We start from the raw sequence: 24,912 nt of genomic DNA, 5'->3' as shown, positions 1-24,912 counted from the left end.
TTAATAAAATCACTTATTGGTGGAATTTCCCAAAACTCTTTTTGGTTTCTTTGGAATACATGTGCCCAAACCTCCCTACGAAATTTGAGGCTTAGATCACATCCGATGCTACCCCAAATCAATGGCAAAGGCACTAAGATACTACTTCGTTCTACCATGGGTATGCCTAGGTTCAAGAATCTAGGTGCAAGCATCTTCAAGGATTGTGGAGTCTAAGAGATCTAGTCCATTATGAGCAGCAAGAGATTCGAAATTGTAGATTTCATTATGAGTTTCAAGGGGAGCTTTCACTTGATAAGTATTAGCAGCTTATTAGGCCCGTTTTTGGGTATGGTTATGACCTTGGGGACTATGACTTCCCCCAACTTGCTTGATTCACATCTTCTGGAGTTGCATGGATGTCAAATGGATAATGTATCAATCGTTTATATAAAGAGATAACGTGCTAAAAATTTGAGCCCAAGTCCTCCAAAGGAGCTAGGCTAGCAAGAAAATAGCAGATAAGAGATGCAGATTGACAAATAGAACTCTCTTTTGGAACAAGAGAAGAAATACACAATAAAAAAGGTACCACAGGATGGGGCAGATAATGGTTTTCAATTCAAGAGCAACACCGAAGTGAGTGCATAGAAGACCCTTTAGCAAATAGATAGAGCGGAAATAAACCCATAAATAAAAATACATCGCCCAGAATAATACTAATACTCAACACTATAACTAATATAAAAATTAACGAAGAAACAACAAGGATAAAGAGATACCCAAGATATAAAGGTCAAGAGAAATGTCAATCTTAGAGATTAGGTAGTTGTAGAGAAATATGAGGTGCATGTCACACAAGAAATGTCAGAGAAACCACATACAAATGTAATGAGGAACCCTCCCCATCTTGATGTGTTCTTGAAGCTTGAGTGTCTCCATGAGAACTCAACTAGAAGACTGATAGGCCAATCTACAAACTATGATATTCCTCTAGACTTCCCTTTAGAAAATACCATATAAAATTTCCAATTATGTAGAGACTAGCGATTATTAGACCACCTTTGCACCACTTTCCTTTTGATCCTCTGTCCTAAAGCAAGAGGACTAGATTTGATGTGGATTTAAATAGGAATGCAACAAATTGAAGATATAACCATAAATAAAGAGATGCAACAGAAATAACACTTCATTTCATTAATAGAAAAATATTGAAGTATGCTTACAAACAAAATGGAAATAACACTAGCTTAGGCGATGGCAGCTTGTGTCTGAGAAGTGATGTGATGGCTACATGCCTCCGAACTGAGTTATGATGAGACTCAAGGGCCTTTTTATTATTGAACAATTTGAATAAACCCTAAACAACCAAAACCATAACCCGAGGAGATGTAACACCAAGAGTTTATGGGCCCCATTGGGGTTAGTTGGGCAGCCAACTTCCCTGGGTCGCAGCTTGGTCATATTATCTTCATTTGATGCATATGATACCTCATTGGAAAGATCTCTCTAAGGACTACAACTGTTGAAATGATTTTGATTGCAATCATTTTTTTCCCAAAACAACATTGTTTAGGGCCTGAAAATGGCTCCGGAAGTTCAAGACCCAAAAAACTACCAAAAATAGTAAATTGTGCTACAATTAAGGTAACAGATGAAACTTACTAGGGGTTCTAGGTGGAATAGGTGGGTGGACACCAATATCCACCTCGATCATTCCTCCCCCCTTAGGAGGCAATGGTCCCCATTGCGTGTAGAGCCTCCATTAGGTGAGTAAATTTATGTTGAAGCTAGTCCCTAGTGAGATGTTCTGCAATCTCTAACGTGTCCAGTAATGGTGGGAAGCATGGTCGACGAAGGTCCACATTGAACACTCAGTGCAAGCCAACGAATGGAGGAATGTTGTGCTCCAAAACATTGTTTCCAACAACCTTGGTAATCGTGTAAGGACCATATTGGAGTTGTCTGAGTTTCCGATGGGCTCTTGTAAGGTGTTCTTTCTGAAAATGCAGCGAAACTTTGTCACCCACCTGAAACCTGTGTGGCACCTGATGTTGATCATGTCGCTTCTTATACTTGGCATTTTCCACAATGTAGTGGCAATATATCGGCCCTTTGGGTAGAGATGCTGCGAGAGTTAGATCGAACGAATGCTTGACCTGACAGTGCAATGGTATCCCTGTGGGTGAGGAGGAGATGTACCTGTATTCTTTCATGACCATATCCACTTGCTTCTGTTGGATGGAGGAACCCTTCCCGGGGACCATGGATGTGGCTACGATCGTCCCCTTACTTTGAGAGTGAATGAGAAAGAAAATAAATTTCCTAATCTCAAAGATGATCTTATTGCATTTCTTGGTAGAGATCAAAGAGGTGGCAATAGGTGGGGGTACCTCTAGTATCCTATATAACGTATTACCCAAATAAATAATCAGAGAGTGAGGTCTAGACTCATATATGACATGTGGCTTTCAAAAGTATGGTTGTCCTAATAATACATCACAAACGTCGAGAGGAGAAACATCACACAATACCTCATCTATGAAGGGCTTGATCTTGTAGGGAAGGCGACACTGTTAGCTGACTTGAAGATCGCGTCGTTGGTGAAGCCATCCGATGTTTTACACGTGTGGGTGTGGTATGATTAGTAGGACCAACCGCTTCACGACCTCTGCTGAACTGAGGTTCTTTCGGCTACCACTGTGGACAATGAATTACAACGGCGAACCCTTTACCCACATTTGCGCATGGAAAAGATGCTCTGCCTCCTCTAGATTGTTGGGCTCATTCTTCTGAATCTTGGCGATGGCAACAGTGGCGTTGGGCTCTGCATCAATAATCTGCTTCCCTTTGTCATTCCTCTTGTCGAGTTCTGACTCGGGGTCAAAACATGCATCTAATTTTGAAGCCTTCAACTCAGCCACCAATGATTGCTTGGTCCAACACTCACTTATGTTGTGAGCGGGGCTCCTATGGAACTCACACCACTTTCATGTGTCCTTCTTTGATTTCGTAGTGGTGTTATTTTCTTGCATCTTCAACGGGCTGTCTTCAGTCAGCCCGCCTTGGCTTTGTCCTTTGTTCTTCGGATTCACAGATCCAAACTCTCCCTTCTTTTCTTTAAACTTCTACTCGATCTTGACAGCGTATCAACGCATCGTGCCTAGAGGGGAGATGTCCAGGAAATCCATCTCGTCCTGGATGAACCTATGTTGGCAGTCATGGTATTTGACTACCAAACGCCACTCTGAATCCTTGATACCCAAATTTGTGCTAAGGGTATGAAAAAATATTGATAAACTTCGGCACGTCATGGTCCCTTACCTGCCACAGCGTGGTCCAGTTTATGTATTTATGCTTATAGCTTCCGACATGGTAGTATTGCTCCTTGATGGCATCCCATAATGAATTCCAAGTAGATGCGCTGAAAGCAGTGAGGACGTGCTTCCATCCTTCTGCTCGCAGTAGGTTTCCCACCAGTCCTTCACGTGGGGGGCGGCTTTGAGAAGTGCAAAAGTGATCTTTTCCCGGCTGGAAGAATCATGACTAGAAAAATACCCTTCTAGCAGATTTAACCATTTATCTATGGCATCCGCATCTATTTGAGCCTCAAATATGGGAATTTCAAAGTTAACTTGTACCTTAAAGAGTGTGGCCCTTTCAGAGTAGCTGCTAGAAGTAGATGCATCACCCCTGGGTAGCCACTGAAGGATCTGGGAAAAGTTGTCCATCATCGCATTCCTTTGTTGCTCAAGGGCTTCTTCTAGCAAGATTTTGATAGGATCTCCTACCCCCTCATATTTATTTTCATCTGCCATGGGAGGCCATTTGGATTGGTGAGGCTGATCTTGCAAATGTTCAACCAAATCAATCCCTAACTCCTTATATCTCGACCTCAATGGGGACATGCAAAGAAAAACAGAGAAATAGAAGACTACTCTAATACCATTAATTAGGGTTTAAACAGGAACACAACAAATTGCAGATATGACTGTAAATACAGAGATGCAATAGAAATAACACTTCACTTCATTAATAGAAAAATAATGAAGTGTGCATAGAAATAGAATGGAAATAACACTAGCTCGGGTGATGATAGCTTGTCTCTGAGAAGAGATGTGATTGCTACATGTCTCTGAACTGAGTTACAATGAGGCTCAAGGGTCTTTTTATTATTTAACAATAAGATAAAGCCCTAAACAACCAAAACCCTAACCCGATGAGATGTAACACCAAGAGTTTATGGGCCCCATTAGGGTTAGTTGGGCAGCTAACTTCCCGGGGTCGTAACTTAGTCATATTATCTCCGTTTGACGCATACGATACCTTGTTGGAAATATGTCTCTCAGGACTACAACTGTCGCCACAATTGCTTTTGTAATTTTTGTTTTGCCCAAAAAACGTCGTTTAGGACCTCAAAACAGCTCTATAAGTTCAGGACCCGAAAAATTGCCAAAAATAGTAAATTTAGCTACAATTAAGGAAACATAGGAAACTGACTAGGGGGTGTAAGTGGAATTGGTGGGTGGCCACCAATATGCACCTGGATAAGGATTCTTCTTCCATTCACAATATTGAACCTAAATCTTTTCAAGTAAAAACCACAATAGGGCGTAGGCCATAATTTCAAGGTTCTTTACTAGCCACATGCTTTAGCTTGCATGGGTGAGGCTAGGCCACCTAATATTATTAATAATTGCGTTGAAAATATTTAAGTAATATTATTAATAATTGTGTTTAAAAGGTTTAAGTAATATTATTAATAATTGTGTTTACAAGGTTTAAGATTAACAATTGTGCATTGTAAAGACACCTTTTGCAATTACTAATTCAAATTTTTCATAAATATAAAAATAATTTTGCAAATATAAAAATTTTAAAAATGAATTAATTTTGAGTTGAACAAAATGAAAATTATTTTAATAATTTTTATTTTTACTTTTATTAATAAATTATTTTAAAATTTTATATATAATATTTTTTTTTATATAATTTTAATATCATAAATATTCAAGTTTTATTAGCACAATTAGTTGAGGATGGTCTTTGGAGGGTGGTTGTGCCCTGTGCTAGGGGAGGAGACATGCTAAAACATCTAGTTAGTTTATGATGGGTCTGGTTGAAGAGCGGTGTGATCCTCGGGAGGGATTAGATGCCCTTCAATGGGGGTTGGCCACAGGTCAAGCTTGAAAGATCTCAAAAACACTTAATATGATAAATAATAAACATTATCAATCTTGTAAATAAATAGATACCAATATTAAAAAGCTATATAAATATTTCAATAACCATTTTAAATTATTAACACAAATGTATTAGAAATAAAATCTTAACCATTCAAATGTATCCGTGATGGTAAGAATTAAAGATAATTATTATATAAGTGAGTTAAGATAAGTAAAATATAGCCATGTGAAATGTAAATATTTGTATTCAATTTAATATTTTGAGATATACAATATTTATATTCAATTTAGTATTTTAAAATGTATATTTCAAGTACAAAATTGACAATTATAAATAGAAAAATCTAATAGTTTAAAATGTATATTTTAAATATAAAATTGATAATTATAAGTTAAAAAATAATGCATTGTATTTTTATATAATTAATAAAACATTTTATAAAATTGTTATATATTTTTTGTTACAACAGCCATATAAATTAGATGGTTGATCAATGTGATAACAATTAATCTAGAATAAATATCAAAACACTTACTTTATAATATATCTTAAATGACTAAAATTTAAAACATCATAAAAACTAATTATTTTATGATTTCATTTTAAATTATTATAATTATTATTAATTATAAAAAAAGAATTAATATATAAGTTTAACATATGTTCATGTAAAATAATATGGAACAATATTATTAATTATAGGGATTTACTTTAACTTTATCATGAGATTCTTAATTCATAAATAAGTTTTCTTACAATACCATAAGTTAATATCATGGCATATCAACACTACATGTCTAAAAAGTCATAACTCACTTCATATGATACTTATTCATACTACATATTTTTTAATAAACTAATTTAACTAAAAGAGAAAAAAATGACATAACTATTTTGGAGATAAATCTCAGCCTTTGATTTGTGTAAACCATTAAGAATATTCTAAAATATTGATTACAAGGTGAATCTCTACCATCCATCTAATAATTATTGATAATTAAATTAAAATGTTAAAAATCCAATTCTAAAATAAACTTGTCTATTAATAAATAAAATTAAAATCCAAACAAAAATAACAAAATATAATATCTCCAAAGAAAAAGTAATGCCCAAGAAAATTGAGTTATGAGAAGCAAATAAACACGATAATGGATAAATATTTCCATACAAGGACATAAGTGATGGATAAATATTTCCATGCAAGGACATAAGGACTTATGGCATTGATATTGACTACAATTTTATTGTCAATTTTACATCAATCAGAATTACATATTTAAGCGACAAGTAAAAATAATTATTATTTTATAAAAATGATGGAAGTTTAAAATATTAACGAGGACACCTCATCTTGTAAGGCCATGGAAGTCATAGCTTTTTAGCCGAAAAAAAAAAAAAAACAAACAAAAAACAAAATTGTATGCACATACACAATTTCATAAATATCGTATCATGTAATTAAACCAAAAGAAAAATTGTGAAATTTAAATAGGTGATAGTATTAATCAGAATTACCCATTATGAAACGAGACATCACACATAAAATACCTTACAAATTGCAAAGAACATAATCATCTGCACGGTTTCATGTGCTAAGTGTGCAGGCAGGTTTTTGTTTAGAGTTGGATACGTTAGACATTCAAGCTTTGAAAATCTCTATGATACTAAAAGGGGAAGTAGGCAATTTTGTGATGACGTAACGTCGGTAACCCGCTAAATGGAAAATCTTCTTGAATTCGTCCTCCGTCCTCTCCTTTCCACCCTCGGTGAAAGCCATCATTTGAATGTCAGACCTCAATCCCATCGGCTGAACACACCCCACTTCCTCTTCGATAATCGCATCCACAGTTATGACCTTCCCGTTGCCTGGTGACATGTTTTCAAAATCTCCACGCACTGCTCGTCCTTCCAGTCATGCAAAACAGACTGCAATTTATTTCGTTGAAAACACAAAAAAACCAAGCCAGTATTTTAACAAATATATTCACATTCCCAAGTTTGAGTTGCATAATGGAAGTGCCAAGAGAGTTTTTCAAAGGGTCCCCCAAAAAAATCAAAATAATCACTCGATTAATTATTCTCGTACATATATAAACCCTATCATTGACAACAGAGATGGCGGGACGGGAACCTTCAAAAACACAGCATCTGCCGGCGTTATATGTTCGAACGTATTTCCCCTCGTCTTCCAATCCTGCACCAGTTCAAATCATGATCACATTCAGTTCGAAACACAGTATATTCTATGCAGCTCTACTCAAATATCATCAATTTGGTATTCAAGATTACCAGGTAAAGCAGGGGCCGTGTCTATAACATGTGGGAGATCCAAATGATGCCACGAATGTGGGGGTGTGCCTCCACAATCATGGATATGGCCGATCCCGTTCCTCCTGCAACGTCCACCACCGTATTTACATTCTTAAACCCATCATCATAAACCTTCACAATGGAAGCCATAACCGCACGAGTGTCAGTGGCGAGAGCCCTATTAAAAATCTCATTTTCTGCAGGACAGGTCCTGAAATAATCCCACGCGTTCAAGCCAAAAGCTTTGCTGAAGGCGGGGCAGCCTTCCATCACAGTTTCGTGCAGATGCTTCAATACTTCCCAATGGACCTTACTGGTGGCTGTGAATAATTGAGGGAAGCAGGAATATTCATTCTGCACGATTAGCAGCTCGGAAAGGGCAGTGAGGCCATATCTGTATCGCTTAAACTCTGCAGCTCCCCCAGCGTGTGAGGTCTCAGTGAAGACATTGTAGGAAGCGAGAGAGGTCTCAGAGAGAGAGCAACCTTCACCTCCACCGTGGGTGCCGATAATGTCGGGAATGTTAAGGTTAACAGCGGCCTTCAACGCCAAGGGCTTCACGAGAGAATATATCATGTCGTAGAGTTGGAGTTGGGGCGAGGAGGAAGAAGTATGTATTTGGAGAGCGGCATCTCTCCAAATACATAGTCTTTTTCTGGAGAGGACCAAATCTCAAGAGTTGAGGGACCAAATTTTCACACATATCTTTGGACCACAGCCGAAGGACTATTTGTTTCTCTAATGCAACTAAACCTTCATAAAGTTTGACTATTTAAGAAACTGATATACATGGTAAAATAAGTTTATTCTGATTCAATTAAATTTTTAGAAAGTTATTTTGATGGAATTTTAGATTTTAAGAATATTTTGGCATACGATAGAATCTTATTTTTATTTATATTTAAAAAATTGTAGAAGCAAAAACAATTATTTAAAAATTTATAAAAATATTTAAAAATTTATAAAAATAAAATTAATTATTTATTTTCACTTTTATCTTTCAGCTTCAAAATATTTAAATAATTTTCCATTTGAAATAAAAATAACATTACTTAACATTAACATCTCCATCTAATCTCAGATCAAGTCAAGTCAGGTCACGTCACTGTTCATAAAATTGCCATTACCAATAATAACACCTCACCTCACCTCACTTCACTGCTCATAAAGTTGCCATTGTCAATCATAACATTAGGGTGGAGATTGTTTTCAATCAAAAGCACTTTCCGCCTATTACGATTATAGTGCCTCCACCGTTCGTTACAATGATCTCGGCCCATTAGCGAATGACTTAAACTATATGCTCCTTCGTCTCATCGATATCCTTTTCCTTTCAGTTTCGAGAGATTTTTCTTGTTTGGCTTCCCCTACGTGTTTAGGGATCCTTTTTGTGCTTTTCTGGGAAAGGTTTTAGATGGATCAAAGATTGATGTAAAAGGTTTTTCAAATTTAAATTAATTATATTAAGTTATATAATTATTATTGTATTATTATGTTTTTTTTAATAATTTAAATTATTAGAAAATAAAAAATTATGTTTATAAATATTTTAATTAAATTTATGAAAATAAATAAATATAAATATGTTTTTTTAGAAAATAAAATAATTTATATTTAATATTTTAATGTGAATGGTATGTAATTTAAAATAAAATGTTTAATATTTAGAATAATATTTTTTTTGCCTATAAATATTAGGGTTTTTCTGTATAGTTTTTTATGTTTGGCTCCGCTAAATGGAGCATTTTTTAGCTAGATTGTTTGGGAGTTTATAATGAGTCTAGAACTACTAGTATTCCTCATCACTCTCTTAATCTTCGACACCATTTTCATAGAGGAGCCGGACAAAGAGGGGTTTCTTGGTTCGGAACAAACCCTCCACTAAGTGCATCATGGCAAGCTAGAAATCTAAAGTGTTACAAATCAGCGCAAGATCCAAAATACTATGTTAAATATAGTAAAATCAGAGAATATATTCAATATATGTAGGATCATGCTCCAATCTAAAAATTTATGGGATTACAGATAGCCTTGATTGGGTGGATCCAAAATAAATGGAATCCCCATTTTCAAATAGAATTGGATTTAGGGGCCAACAATTTCTGAAAATCATTTTCTCTAGCTTAGAAGATAGATTTAGGGGTTTTTAAGGAGGACTATATTTTTCAACAATGTATATGTGATTATGGAAGGAGCAGTATAATATGGAGGAGAATTTTCTTGTAGCTCCAGTGTGGGTCCATCCATTTTCTCTCCTCAAAGAATATTGGGAGGAGGAAACCATTGAAGGCATTGGTAATGTCATTGAAAACTTTGTCAAAGTATTACAGCCTACCAAGAGAGGGTACACTTCATATGCATGAACCTTTGTTTGCATGAATATCTCCTAGCCCCTTCTAGCCTTCATCAATATTTACTATGAGGATAATGTTTGGATGCAATCTCTAGATTATCAACAAGGCCCCTTTAGATGGAGGCATTATAATTAATACGGGCATATTATTAGGGACTATTCGATTAATACCAAGGAAATGTTTGAAGCAAACTCTTCTAAAAAAGAGCTAGCTGATTTGGGAAAAATACCCCCAAAGAAGAAAAAATTTGAGTCCATAAGGTACCTCAAACCTTGAACAAATCCCTAGATTTGAAAATAGGTTAGAGACTCTCTCATCTCTGAAGGAGTCTTTAGAGCAATTCAACATTCAATTAAGTATGTAATTAGCATAAGGTAAATCCCAAAACCCTAAAGAGGTTTTGCGAAACTCGATTGAAGAGCATCACCAAAATTCATTACAACAAGAGATGATGAGCTCCCCTTTAAAAGAAGTTGATGCATAAGTCCGAGGAGAAGATATGGATTTGGATAACCCATGATGTATTTCCTTTATGGAAACATGGCATGGAAAAGATGTGACGAACATGCAAGTTCACACAACTATGATAATCAAGGCCTCTCTTCAAAGCAAGTAATTGGGCTCTAGTTCCTCGTAGTCCAATCTGGATTATGTATAAGACTTGTTTGGGCTCTAGTTCCTCATAGTCTAGTTTTTTTGTTCAAACGGTGGATTTCAAGGTGGTGTCTAGGCAAGATGAAGAAGCCAAAAAATGAGGTCATAAGAGCAATAAGGCATAGATCCAAGAAGACGATGAAGAATTCATAAACTTAGGGAAGTCATGCAAATGTTAGAGGAATTTCTCCCCATGAAATTTTGGAACCTCAAGGAGTTTTCTATGTTGTTATGTTGTTTTGATTGTGTGTTCTTGGTAGGCAATGCATTAGTTTCAAGTATCTCTCAGATTTTAGTCCTCTTTTAGAAATTCAAGCTATATGTAACTTTATTTGATTAATAAAAGGATCCCTTTTACCCTACTACTACCAAAATAAAATAAAAAATATTAATAATATCATAAGTATAAATTGTTTTTTTTAATTTAATAATTTAATGGCAAAAAGATTTAGCATATTATTCTTATCTGTAGCAATGAAAGTTAACTGAATCTAAACACATGTTACATTCTACATTTTAAAACAACAAACTATCAAAAGTAATTATTACCACCGCGTACATCAAGGTACAAATTTCTTTCTTGAGTTTATATATATAAAACATATATCTTTTTAATTTAACTTTTATTTTTATCTTTATGTAATTTGATCAAGTCAAAAAGTTTATATAATATAACAAGGGCAGGATATTACAACATCTCTTCCATAGTGGGGTGGAAAGCACCTTTAGAAATAATTACTTAATAAATGCCCAAAATTATCATAATATTTTTAATTATTTATATTATAATAATTTATTATTATTTTTAAAGTTTTAAATTTATTATAAGTTTTTTTAAATTAATTTTTGAATAGTTATATAAAATTTAATATATTATTTATATTTATAATTTGAAATTAATATAAATATTAATAATTCATATTTTTATATTTTATAAATTATGATTCCTGGGAGACACAACAAGCTAAAACATTTTATGTAAATATGTGCACGCCCTCTGCGTGTGGCCCTTGCATGGACAAACCATTGGCGGCCCTCAAGAAGAGAACTAGGGCTTCCCCCGACTCCCTATGGCAACCGCGTGGTGAAATTATGATCCAGGTACAGGGGATCACCTGGCTAGGCCCCCTCATATTAAATACCCACAACTTACCCTTGGTGATTTCATTTGTTGAGGGATCTTCACTTTGGTCATTCCTTTTGTTTTTCCAGATATGGAGAGCTCCTTCCATGGTAGATTGGCCACTACAAGAGATTACCCTAACGATAGAGATATCGTCATTTATGAGTTTATCATGCGACATTTCCTTGGTTTGCTAAAATTTGGGTACAAATGGGACACTTGGCTCTCATTGTGTACGATCTATGTTCTTCTCTCTCTTCATCGTACTAGCTCCCTCACGCTTGCATTCCATTATATAAGCCATATGTTGTTTGCACGGTGGTGGAACTTTGGAGGCTTGGATGTCAAGAAAGTTGCAGTTTGTTGACTCCAAGAATCCTCAAATATTATGAAAAGGTGGTTGAAGCTTTGGGTTTCCATAGTGCCTGAAGGTCAGTCATTAACTTCACGCCCTCCTGCCTTTACAATTAATTGTTGTTGTATTTTCTCTCATCATCGGTTGTATTAGTGTTTGGGTACTCAAGGTTGTGATTATTCTCAATTTTCTTTGTGTCGTTCTTGCATAACACAGGGACTAGCTCGTCCTTTGAGTTGGTGGTTGTTTTATCGCCAACATATTTATAAGGTTTGGACCCAACTAGAGTATCCTTTAACTACCCAGTGCTTGTTTGTGGGGTTTGGTATTCAGGTACATTCTCAATTTGGTTTTCAACCCATTTCTCACCACTCCCGGCTCTTGTCTTTGCATTCAGTCTCACTATCGGTACAGTCCCATCATTGGGCTTTTGTTAGCTTTCACTTAGTTCTCTTTCATTCCTTCACTTTTCCCCTTTACATTGTAGTCAACTTTCTTTCCAGTGTGTGGGTGGAACTACACTCTCGTTGTGATATTACTTAGGTCATTTTTCATTCGTCAGTGGTCGTGGTGAAGTCTTTTATTTGCAAGTCTTACATGGTGCTGCGTCAATGATTTCCTACCCAACAGGGTGGAGTGCCAAGGGCATCCTCCTCCATGCACAAGCGTCTATTTGACTGGGAATCCATGGTGAATTTTTTTGAGGCTACTCCCCTGGAGGTCAGAAAAGAAATTTTAATGTTGGAAGCCAAGGAATTTGGAGACCGAAAATACTTCTCAGGCTCTCAGATAAGTGGAAGCAGTCATAAATGGGTACCAAATGCATGAAATTTGGAAGGACATAACTTCATTTCTTTCACTCATCACTCACTATTTCCAAATGGAGACACTATTTAATATGGTTATCCGTGATAAGCAAGTTGACAACTATAAAGTCTTTTTAGTCCAAGAGGGGATCAAACACATAGTACGTCACATCAAATATAATGTGGATGATATAGTGGTAAGGTTGAATGGATTGGAATGCTATATAGTTTCAAACTTTGATATTGATTCAAATGGCCATGAAGAAGAGGTTGTAGTTATCAACTCAGTATCTCTCAACACTATTAATGCAAATTCTGCCTTACTAGTGCACAATTCCCATTCAAGTGTCTCTCTAGGATCACTAACCATCATTCTAGACTAAGTTTATCTCTAAAGCTCTTACAATCTTTAGCATGTAAGAAACCTACATATCTCTGTGTTTCTTTCTGAAGATTTTACTATATTATGTGGTTTTTAGTTATCTTATGTTACATCTCACATGTTCTCACTAGTCTGGTTTTCATGTCTGCAACCTATAGTATATAGACATGCTTTTATATGGTCAACTTCAACAATATTTTTTGTAAAGGGTGTCCTAGTTCATGTTGTGGATTTGGTGGAGTCACCCTAGCTCCTTTTACTAAGTCTAACGTCTATTGTGCTATGCTTTATGCACTTGGAATGGTGAAATCCGCTTAATGTGGAATTGTCAAAGTTTTGAAGAATCCTCAATGTAATACCTCATGTAATTTTCTCCGGTGTCAATAAAAATGTATAGAGATATTTTGAAAAAGAAGTAATAATTTTTTGCATGTAAATATTTGTATATTACCATCACTCAATTAAAATATCCAATTTACTATCTATCTATCTATCTATATATATACAAAATACATATTATATAAAAAGTATTTTTCTTTGTTCGAGAAATCTATTATTCACCTAAGAAATATTATAACTTTAACTATTATAATCTTTAATTTAATTTAGATAAAAAGGAAAATGGAAATAAAAATTGTGTAGTTTTTTTTAAATATATTTTCAAGTGGATTTTGGTTTAAATTTGATAAGAAATTATTAAAATTATAAATTTGTTGTGATTAGAAAAAAGTCTTAATTTTTTTTTTTAAACTAAACTCATATAAATATACAGTAAACACTTCTTGGTAAAAATGGTTGAAAAAACAGCAGAGTAAAGAGCGAAGAAGCCTAGCCATAATCAATTATTTCACAGTCTCCTTCAAATACCTTTGTGGGGATGTTAATTATGTTCAGCAGTTATATTCATCGGTACCGTCAAATACATCACCCGCGCGGGGGGCCAACTGCAGACAAATCTAGCAGAAGAGAAGCGCAAAACTATGAGGTCAAAAGGGGCCCTCATGATATATTTGAATAAATTCCATCAGAAATCCACACAGACTACACGGGTATTGATACAATTATGAATTTAATGTAAAACGTTGATGTCATTGTTTTTCAATTTGCTATGTTGTTAATATTTTTTATTTATTTTTAATAGGATAATAATACTTCATAAAAAGGTTATGAAGCATAATTTAAATTATTGAATTTTTTAATATAATATTAATATTGTAAAAAGGTTATGGAGTATAATTTAAATTTATTTTTATTTAGTTGAAAATTTGTTTTAGTATAAAAAATATAAATTAATTGTCTAAAATTTACATTTATGATAATGGATAAAAAATTGTTTTCTTATAAATCATTTAATTAATTAAAGTGGTGTAATTTCTTATAATAACAATAATGAATCAACGTAAATTTATTGATGATACTATATATACATATTTATTTAAATTTATTGATGGTGCTATATATACATATTTATTTAAAACCTCAGGAAAATTTAAAAATGGGTACTTATCAGTAAGTGGTGAAGAAAGAAACACGATTGTTTCTGGCCTCTAGTAAATAGTTTTATTACACCAAGTAGCATACAAACGTATGTATTGTATTGTATTCATCCACGGGCACCTTCAATTTCAGAGATAGAAGTTGATGAACCGATACTCAAATATCTACACGTAAATTTTGTAGCAACATTCCAAGATAATGTTTGTAGCATCCCGTTTTCTAACATAAAATCTAACCGCTACTTAGAATATCCTTATCCTTATCCATATCATTATCCTTTGTTTTGTTAATGAACCGACACTCAAATACCTACAGCAACATTCCAATTTTAAAGATAAAGTTTGCAGAATCCCATTTTCTAAGATAAGACCTAACCACTGCGTAGCATATCCTTTGTTTGGTAAAGGATACCACGAAAATGACTAATGTTTTTCTAACATAAAATCTTTTCAAATTACTCTCTTCATTACTATTAATTATTAATTTTTTTAAATTAGCTCTTTTTCTATCAAGCATTCAAGAAATCTTGATGATGGATCCTAGTTGGGATTTGAAATATTGACATAAAATGGTTTTTACTGTACATTCTCTGGAAACTAAATCAAAAGCATACCTTTTATTTATAAAGGACATGACATTGATTGTTTCCAAACCAATGACACTTAATTTATTCATTATGTCATTGGTTTCTTCCTAACTCTTGTTTTGTTCGGGGCACTTAATTTATTCATTATTTTCTTCCTACTATTGTATAACTCATTGTCATTGGTATATATTCTTTATATGTTGACAACACTCTTATTGGTTTTATCTGTAGCACTTAATTGATTAAGTTGCTCTCGGTGATTGCATAGTGCAGCATCGTTCACTGTCATTGGTTTTTTTCACCTACAATGAGAGCACTTTCATTTGCTCTCATTGGTTTTTCATACTTATTATTGTTTTATTAAGTGTTATTGGTTTTTCTCATCTACTATTGTTTCGTGAAGTGTGCAATATGAATGACATCTATTGGTTTTTCATTCATACCTACTCTTGTTTGATTAAGAGTTATTGGTTTTTCTCATCTACTATTGTTTTGTAAAGTGTGTAATATGAACGATAACATATTATGAGAGATCATTTCAATTAGTATTAAGTTAATTGATACCTGTATCTTTCTTAGTTGTATAGAATGCATGATTGATATTTTTTTGCATAAAGTTTTTAACTATGATTTTTTATTAGATATCGTTTTTTGGAATTCAATTGCGTTAAGTAAGTCATTCATGTATGACCATTTCCACGAGAGGTAGTCGTAACTGACTAATTTCTCATGATTTTTGAATAGTCCACTTGGCACTCATTGTATCGGGTGATTTTTGAATAATGTGTTTTGCTATTCATATTTAATAATAAAAAAGTGCATACAGGCTTAGTTAAGCACTTGGTAGAATAATAATTTACATATAACTTTCCAAAAACATATAACAACAATTACGAAAACAAAAACCAATATAGTATCTTGTGACATAAAGTATGCCTTTGAAACTTGAGTAAGCATGAAAAATCCTTTAGTCTACATAATTGGATACTAAGCAAAAATATACATATTAACCTATCAACATCCAAGTATTTCCATAAACATGATAAAAATGTTGTCTGTCATGTACTTTCAAAAATGGAAAAATAGAAAACCATTGTATACTTAACTTATGACCATAGTACATCATCATAATGACATGTAACTTCTGACTAATAGATACCAATAGTATTAGTACTTTACAAAATATTTCCATTGTATTCTTCATAAATTAGAAAACTTATATCCAAGTATAGTGCTCTTTTAGACATAGCATCAACTAGAGAGTCGATTTCACTATGGATATGTTGAAAAGTGATTTCCTAAAAGTTCTCTTTCATCTCTAGGATCCCGAATTTCCAATAATCCAAGCTTAAGACCTCAAGTTGTGTTGTGTCTTCCAATCTATCACATATTTGGAGTCACTAAGAATTTGTAAGCATGTTATTCTTTTAAAATTATAAAAATACATAAGTGCCCAACATGCAATAATTTCCTCTTTTTTATTTGATCCTTCTTCAATACCAATCCTAAATTGAGAGGACTTGTTTCCTGATAATTTGATATGACGCCCACCACCACATCATTTGGCTTGGGTTGCACCATCAAAGAATCACACTAGGAAGCATTGTAACAGAGTAGGAATTCGTTCTCTGACTATTTTCTTTTTGTTTAGGATTGTATTCCCTATAAAAACCAACAATCCTCAGAGTTTGTATTTATGTATAAATCAATAAGTTCTTGAATATAACCATGTTCCTTAAGTTCCATATTCCCTATGTCATAAAGATTGGAATGGTGCAATGTTTCTTGATCTTATTACTCCAATATTGCAAACAATCCATAAAAGGGATTTTCCCTATCCTTTCGTTTATGCCTAAAACATGTAGTGTTGATTTCCATGATTCATGTGCAAGATTATAGTAGAAAAATATATGATCTAGGGTTTATTCTCCATCCTAAAAAATAATACACAAGTTTGGGCCAGAAAAGCCTCTTTTCTAGAGATTTTCCTAGGTTGAGATTTTATTTTGTAGAACCAACCATATGAAACATCTCAGCTTGTTGAGTTTCATAGGTTAAGATTTTATTTTGTAGAACCAACCATATGAAACATCTCAACTTGTTTGGAATGCTCCATTTCGAAATTAAATTAGTCCACAAGTGGAAATTATGGTATACATATGAGTGTGATATGGCTTCATAAGCAAGCCTCCCTTTCACCTTTCCTAATGTATTATCGTAGTTCCATATCAAAGGATGATTTGAGTCACTTATGAATATGCCATTATTATACAATCCCTTTACAAAGGTATTCCATTCTTTAGCTAGATAACCTACAAACCCATGTCTGTAGAACCCATCTAGTAACTGCTAGAAAATTGATTGGACTCATCCTTCTTAGCATTGTTCAGAAAGTAGTAACCCTTAGAGTTTATGATACTTATTAGCTCTTGTGAAAACTTATAGCATGCTTCTCCTCCTACAAAAGGATCTTTTCCAAGTATCATCTGTTTTCCATCCCTAATGTTCCAAGTCAATGATCTAAAGAAACATGGAAAGGAATATATTAAATGATTCCATATAATTGAACCCCTTAGCATCAGGTTAACAACTGTTTTTCTAATCTAATAGACCATTGTCAATTTTCTAAGATACTTATGGGTCAAAGCATGGAGTTGGGTTACACTTTTTAGAAAGAGAAGGTGCATTTAGGTAGAAAAAAGATGGCTCAATTGAGCATTGTAAGCACTCGATCGGTTATTTTAAGTACCTAATCGAGCTCCTACAATGCTAAAAAAGTTTTTCGATCAAGCAATAAAACTAACTCTCGATCGAGCTCCTGCGTAGCCCCAGGTTAAGGGCTCAATCAAGCTTTAAGGCTCGTTCGACCATTATGGCTCGATCGAGCCTTAAAGCTAGAAATTCTATTTTTTATGTAAATATCCATAATGCTATGCAGACTTTAAATTTGTACTTATTTGATAGGTAAAAAGAAAACAAATTTAAGTACTAATTACATTTGAATAGTAATTAACAGTGGTGTGGATTAATTTCTCATTACATTTCTAGGATTTTTGTGTATATATTTGAAAAAGGATTCTATCCCACTTAATTGAAATTGTAATATTCTTAAATATATAATTTGGTAACTTAAAAATTGTTTTTAATATGATTTAAATTTTCAATGTTATAATTTAAATATTAAAATGATTAAACATAAGTAAATCTGTCAATTTGATTTTCATAAATATTATATTTTTTTATATGAATAAATGTAACTCAAAAATGTGATTTTGGCGTTGCTAGAGATGTATATTTTATAAAATTCATTGAAGAGTTAATAAACAATGAGCCACGATTCCCTCAATCATATATATATAGTTAGTTAGTTAGTTAGTGTGTGTGTGTGGTGTGTAATATCCACTTACTCAAGAAAAGAAATTAGTGCAGTAGTAATTAACATAGTTGTAAGTTATAACTAATAAAGTTTTAATGGATGCAATAGTATCTGTGGTTATAACTCAATTTTGTCCTTTGTATGCACAAGTGCGAAGTATATATAGAAATTTTTACTCCCAACTTAAGTTTGAAATATATATTTTTAAAATAATAAAAACTTAAGGAAATCATAAATTCCAAAACATTATTTGACTAACTTGAATTGAGTAATCTAGTTTTTAGTGTGCACAAGTGCAAAGTATATATAGAGACTTTTACTCCTCACTTAAGTTTGCAATATATATTTTTAAAATAATAAAAACTTAAGGAAACCATAAATTTTGAAACATTATTTGACTAACTTGAATTGAGTAATATAGATTTAATTGTGTGTATGAAATTATATTTAAAATAATAATGTTATAAAATTTACAGAAATTTAAAGTAATGATTTCAAAAAATATAATATATGATTTTATTTTATTTTTAATGATTAATGAATAATCTGCTATAGAATCTTTATAATTAGTGTCTAGTTTTGTATTATAATGTGAACATATTTCAAGTTTATTTAATAGTGTTAAGTTCGTAAATGTTAGTGAGAAATAGTTTAGTTTAGTTTGTTATTTTTTATTTATTTACTATAATTTAATTTATTTTTATTGAAAATTTCTACATAAAAAAAATAATAAAATGATTAAGTATACAAATATGTTATATATAAAATCAAAACAATAAACAAAATATCATTTTTAAGAATTTCAAAATTGAAAAGGTAAAGTTGAAATCTTTTATAGAAAGGTATCTATATATTATTTTTTTTTTTCTTGGTAAAATAAAATAAATTTTGGATTTATAACTGAGGAAAATTACACTTTGGAATATATTTGAATATTTATAAAAACATGGTTGTGAAATAAATAAATTTTATAATTCACTTAAAGACAAGTATTGAGAGGCTGCATTTTTTTGTGTGTTTTAGATAATTTTGATAACTCGATCAATCTTATACTTTGATCGATTCTCTGTTTAACGACATTAAGAGCTCGATTGAGGGTTTCTTAAACCCTTGATCTATTTGAAATTTTATTTAAAACACTCGATTGAGCCTTTTAAGCGCTTGATCGAGCTATTGAGGGCCAAAAGGATAGAGTTTTAGTTCCTATTTTGCAGTTCTCTACAATACCATTTTGTACCTTAGTGGACTCTAAGCATAATTTATCCTTAAGTAGCGGAATTGATCATGTTAGATTGGGGAAGGAATCCTCTATCCAATGGCATATGAATTTGACATTTTCGAATTCGTATGATATTTTTATTCTAATTTACTTTAAACATAATGCTTGAAACTTTTTTTGTATAGTTTCAAAGGGGCTGAATAAAAAATCAATAACATAAAATATACAAAATGAAAATTTTTAAAAAAATACAGATATCTTCATTTACGAGTCCTCTACGAAAGGGTACTCTTGGTTTTTTAATTTCAAAAAATACAAATATCTTGGTTTACCAGTCCTCGCCACTTTTTTTTCATTGTTAGTGCCCTTCCAAACGAAAATAGATTCTTAAGTCCCTAGCCTGCTAGCTTTTTTTACGTAGACATAATTTCTAAATTAACAAGATGAATCCCTTCCATACTTTTCTTGTCTTTCAACAAAAAACTAAGCTATTTTGGTCTTATTATGCTCATAATAGATTTGGGAATCTCCAATAAAGACAACCAAAATACTGGAATATTTTCCAATACAAATTTCACTAGAAGCATTCTTCCTCCTAGAGAGAGCCATTTATAGCACCATAGGCCAATACACTTCTCATCTTTCCTAAGAAGCCACATCCAATCCTCCTTTTGTTAACAATTAGGTTTGAGATAAAAACCCAATTATTTGAATCCTTTGTCCAGTTCTTCCACTTGAAATGGAAGGAAAGACTTTATGTGGGATAGGGTATTTTTACTAAACCCATTTTGTAGGAAAGAATATTTTTTCTCACTTACCTCCATACTAGAGTCTTGACGAAATAATTCTATTAGTATAGAGAGCAATTGTCATTCAAATATTGTTATATACCTTAGCAATAATATATCATGCAGAAAAAGCAAATGAGTAATGTACTATGAGAACGACATTGTTATCCCTTTTGTGTTTCCTTCTTCTTCTTTTTCCCTTTAGTAATAAGAGGCTCAATCCTTCCAAGAATAGAAGGAAAATGAGAGGGGATAATGAGCACCCCAATCTAATACCTCTTGTGCTGGTGAAATTGTTAGAATGGGACCCGTTGATCAAAACCAAAAAGTTTGATGAAGTCACGCAACCCATTATCCAATCTATGACTTCCAACTCCAAACCTATCTGAAGTAAAATCGATCTTAAGAATTTCTAGTTAAATTTGACATAAGCCTTAATAATGTCCGTCTTGAGGACCATGGCCTCTATATTTTTTATTTTAATGGCACAAAGGTCCTCTTGGGCTACACCAATAACATCATGGATTCACCTATATGTCAAGAAGCCAAATTGTTCTTGGGACATATTCTTTTCCAACTTATCTTTGATCCTATTTGAAATAAGTTTGCAGATGATCTTATAAACCAAGTTTCACAGTGAAATGAGCCTATAGTCATTAAAGGTCATAGATTTAGAGCATTTTGGAATCAATGTTAAATAGGTTTCATTCATGGCTTTAAAAAATTTCCCATTAATTGTATAATATTCCACAACCTTACAAATATATTGCCCCATAAGGTCGAAAAATGAAAGGAAGAGTTCCACAATCCATCCATCCAACCCTCAACTTTTGTCCTTAGCAAAATTTTTAGGACCCCATCTTCAATTTCAAACAAAGTGATGGGTATCCCTATCCTAGTAGAATCCTCATAAGTGAATAATATTAGATATTGTTGAATGACTTGAAACTGGGCTAAAATGATATTAGTTCCTAGGTCCTTGAAAATAGAGGAAAAATGTTTCACAATATATTTTAAATGTCGTTGTGTGGACTTGATAGTACCATCCACCTTCTCTATTTCCCATATGGAATTATTAATCCTCCTATGATTGTAAAACTTGTGGAAAAAATTAGTCTTTCCATTCCCCAACTTAATCCATTATGCCCTGCTCTTGAACCTCAAAGACTCGTCTTCTATCCTTAATATCTGCAATATCTGGCTTCCAATGAACTCATCCTATGTTTTATATCAGCCAAGAAATCAAAGTTATTGAAGGTTTGTGATAGTTTTGCATATTCTTCCTCTACGGTTAGTAATTCTTCTTTCAACTCTATTTTTTTTCTTTCCCAACCTACAAAAAAATTCTTAAGTTTCTTCAATTTACAAATAAGGGAGTCCTTAGTAGAGGAGCAATTAATAGTAGATCTGTTTTTCTAGATATCTCTAACCAATGACTCGAATGAGTGTAGTTCAAGCTTTGAATGGTTGAATTTAAAAGGGTATTTAATCACTATGATATTCAAAATCCAGTTCAAGGAAAATGAAGAGGTGATCTGAAATTCTTTCCTGACTAATCCACGATCTATACCTTTCCAAATTTTGAGCAAGGTGACCTGCTATCAGAAGCCTGTCCAATATATTAGTTATTCCTTCATCCTTGACCCTATCATTTCTCCAGATTGTACCCAAAGTATTAAGGATGACATAGAGGAAATTTTTTTCTTGTAACATCTATAAAAAATAGGTTATCATGAGATTGAAATAGGCTCTAATGCCCCAAGTTTCCCAATTAGAGGTAGAGAAGATTAGATACCTTACCAAAATAGGGGATTAATCCTTGGGCAAACCAATCACTTGGATATGGTCCAAATAGCCATGTCTCTTCCCATAAGGCCCATAACTTTTGACCAACTCTATAGGATGTGAAAAACCCCGTAGAAAATCTTCTATTTCATTCATGTTGAGAATGAAAATGCCTGGAAATTTGTAACCCTGTGATACTAGATGGAGAGTAGGCCTCCAAAAAACCCCTCTGAGTCTATAGAATAGAAATTCCATCCAAGGCATAGATTTTGAAAGGCCTCTCTTACTTTATCTCCCATAACCATTATCTATTGCATTAGAATTATAGATGGTCTATGTAGATCAACCAATCTCTTAAGGAAGTTGAATTTGGACCCCCTAACATTAATGGACATCAAAATCATTTAGGACCTTCCCTAGAGGGCATCTAATCTCTAAATTCCCTAGGTATGTTCACTTTCTCATTCTGGACCTCTACACGTACTTGAATGGCTCCTTCTCTCACCAAGAATTTCTTGTTATGTTTATTTTTCCATACATTAACATTTGGGAAAAGAATATCAAGGTTATTTTGATATTTCTCTTTTTTAATCAATTCATAGAAGAAAGTTATAGGGGTCAAGTTTAACATGTCCTTGTAAGAAGGAACCAAGGACTGCAAACCATCACGGGGGCTTGATTGGGGGAGCAATACCATAAGATGCACATTCATATTGGGGGATATATATTGAGGAACAAATGACATAATATATTGAGCATATAATAGGGGGTAAAGGGTTTTTATATTGGAACGTATAAAAAGTGGAGCTCAAAGTTAATGGGAAAATGTAAAGGGGTATAAAAAATGTTAATGAAAAAATGAAAAACTACAATATCTAGTGAAGTAGGGGTTTTTTAAATTGGGAATGTGTATTGGGTTCATCTTGGTAGGGGGTTAAATATGTGATTTTTAGAGGTATTTTCCAATATGTAGTCAAATTACAGGTGTTGTTAAGTATGCCATGAACATACGTGCTATGTCAAAGGTTCATTGAGTGAAGCCCCTATGCAAACCACAGTCCAAAAGATCGAAAGGATTACAGGAATGAGTACTGGGAGAATCCATGGTTGGGGAAGAAAATGTGTTAGGAGGAATAAATTTTCCACAAGGATCAATCTCCTTAGCACTGAATTTAGAATCCAAAATAATTCCTTCCTTAACAGGTGATGTGATTTCCCTAACCTCTATCTGGGCAACGCTACATAACCAATACCACTTAAAAACTTGATTAATAAAACTGTGCGAGTGAATACACTCAAACATGGCATCATTTTCTCCCATTCATGCCAAATATGGTTAACGTGAATGTAGTACTACATGCCATGAATACAATATTTACTCATGCATAAATTATAGATACATATTAACAAAGTGGAAATTAATTCTCATTAACATCAAATTAACTAGAACCCTAAATTTGGGTTTTAACATAAAGTTTTAATCTTTCACAAGGTGAGTTAACATAAATACATATTCCACAAAAGTATGACAAGGTGGTTCAAAATACAACCACTATTAGTTCTCATATCTATTAAATAATTTTTTATACCAAATGGCATACATGTGTATTGCATGTTTATGTTGGTTGGGGATAATTTAAGCTTGTTATCTTACATCCTTCATGCATCTACATCCATTTAAGAATTCCTCTTATTTCTATACAACTCATTGGTTTTTCCCACTCTCTTCTTAAGGGTACAATGAGAATGACAACAACATATTTGTTCTGATCTTGTTCCTCCCTGTTGTTGAGAGTGATTGGTTTTTTATATTTTTGACTTTGTTTATAAATGCTTATCCAAACCATGAGGAAACATGCCATGATATTTAAATGAATAATGTAATGGCCAGTTGTTGCCAAACCTATTAAGCAGTTTTAAATCCATGTGGAAAAATTGATGGGCATATAAAAATAATTATAGAATTATATTAGTTATTTAATGTCGATAGTATAATAGTCATCCCTCATAGAGACTTGTTATAGTAATTATTCTAAAGCATATTATTAATAAACAAATGTGTTCTAAGATTTTATGCATGCAAAAGGTGATTGTCAAAATGTGATAAATAATTAATTCAAAATGTTAAGTTTATATTGTATTCAGTTTTAAAAAATTATGTAAAAGACACATCAGACAAGTCACATCTTCAACCATGTCATTCAGTAGGTGGGATCAATTTGTCCAATGGAAAACCATATATTTTTGGTTACCTACCAATAAATTAATCTATCCAAAATTTTAAATGTTTTAGCAAAGCTAACATAATAAGAGCATATATTGTTGTACTGTAAAAATAAAAGCTACAAGTTATCATTCAAACTAAAGAATATGAGGATGTAATAGGAGTCGGTTCTATGACATTGAAACTCAGGGGGAACAAAAGGAGTGGGCTCACACTAAATGAACTCTCTAAATGAACTCTTTCATTGTGCTAGACACTTTTGACGTCTTCCAAACTAGAAAAACTAT

The 24,912-nt window shown here is 33.0% G+C and overlaps 1 pseudogene across 1 annotated transcript in view; it reads right to left on the bottom strand.

Annotated features, from left to right (window-relative positions):
- Nucleotides 1–6,662: 6,662 nt before the first annotated feature.
- LOC149167034 ((RS)-norcoclaurine 6-O-methyltransferase-like) overlaps nucleotides 6,663–24,912 on the bottom strand; it is a 144,283-nt pseudogene continuing 126,033 nt past the window's right edge. Inside the window, exons 3-5 of the transcript XR_016260147.1 lie at nucleotides 7,424–8,147; nucleotides 7,298–7,351; nucleotides 6,663–7,092 (exon numbers count right to left, since the gene is read on the bottom strand). The product of XR_016260147.1 is annotated as a (RS)-norcoclaurine 6-O-methyltransferase-like (transcript). The remainder of the gene's footprint in view (nucleotides 7,093–7,297; nucleotides 7,352–7,423; nucleotides 8,148–24,912) is intronic.

The sequence above is a fragment of the Pinus tabuliformis genome, chromosome 5_1 (assembly GCF_031772625.1).
Source record: "Pinus tabuliformis cultivar Carrire ecotype Pingquan chromosome 5_1, CPIR1, whole genome shotgun sequence".
Classification (NCBI taxonomy): domain Eukaryota; kingdom Viridiplantae; phylum Streptophyta; class Pinopsida; order Pinales; family Pinaceae; genus Pinus; species Pinus tabuliformis.
The sequence above is the reverse complement of the archived record's forward strand: the minus strand, read 5'-3'. Positions and strand labels throughout refer to the sequence as shown.